The sequence below is a fragment of the Monopterus albus genome, unplaced genomic scaffold (assembly GCF_001952655.1).
Source record: "Monopterus albus unplaced genomic scaffold, M_albus_1.0 scaffold52.1, whole genome shotgun sequence".
In the NCBI taxonomy this organism is placed as follows: domain Eukaryota; kingdom Metazoa; phylum Chordata; class Actinopteri; order Synbranchiformes; family Synbranchidae; genus Monopterus; species Monopterus albus.
Genome location: NW_018127932.1, coordinates 3398539 through 3399422, shown reverse-complemented (window position 1 = coordinate 3399422; position 884 = coordinate 3398539). Strand labels below are relative to the sequence as shown.

Genomic DNA, 884 nt, shown 5'->3' with positions numbered 1-884 from the left:
CTTGAGGGAGGCTGGCCTCTCTACTACTCTGGAGTTGCCCGCGGTGAGAGGCGGCGGGCTGGTGTGGGCTTGCTCATTGCTCCCCAGCTTAGCCGCCATGTGTTGGAGTTTACCCCGGTGAACGAGAGGGTCGCTTCCCTGCGCCTTCGGGTCAGGGATAGGTCTCTCACTGCCGTTTGTGCCTACGGGCCGAATGGCAGTGTGGAGTACCCGGCCTTCTTGGAGTCCCTGGGAGGGGTGCTGGAAAAGGCCCCGACTGGGGACTCTGTTGTTCTACTGGGGGACTTCAACGCCCACGTGGGCAGCCACAGTGACACCTGGAGGGGCGTGATTGGGAGGAACTGGAGAAGGCATTCGACCGTGTTTATGGACAGAATTTTTAGGTGCAACCAGGGGCCGGAGGGAGTCCGGTTTGGGGACCACAGGATCTTGTCTCTGCACTTTGCAGATGACGTGTCCTGTTGGCTTCATCAAACCAGGACCTCCAGCATGCACTGGGGCGGTTTGCAGAAGAGTGTGAAGCAGCTGGGATGAGAATCAGCACCTCCAAGCCCCAAGCCATGGTTCTCAGTCGGCAAAGGGTGGTTTGTTCCCTTCAGGTTGGTGGAGAGTTCCTGCCTCAAGTGGAGGAATTCAAGTATCTCGGGGTCTTGTTCATGAGTGAGGGAAGGATGGAACGGGAGATTGACAGGTGGATCGGTGCAGCTTCTGCAGTAATGCGGTCGATGTACCGGTCCGTCATGGTGAAGAAGGAGCTGAGCTGTAAGGCGAAGCTCTCGATTTACTGGTCAATCTACGTTCCGACTCTCACCTATGGTCATGAACTTTGGGTCATGACCGAAAGGGCAAGATCCCGGATACAGGCAGCCGAAATGAGCTTTCTC

At 56.9% G+C, this 884-nt stretch overlaps 1 protein-coding gene across 7 annotated transcripts in view; it reads left to right on the top strand.

Annotated features, from left to right (window-relative positions):
* ehbp1 (EH domain binding protein 1) overlaps window positions 1-884 on the top strand; it is a 124285-nt gene that overhangs the window by 10825 nt on the left and 112576 nt on the right. The window lies entirely within an intron of this gene.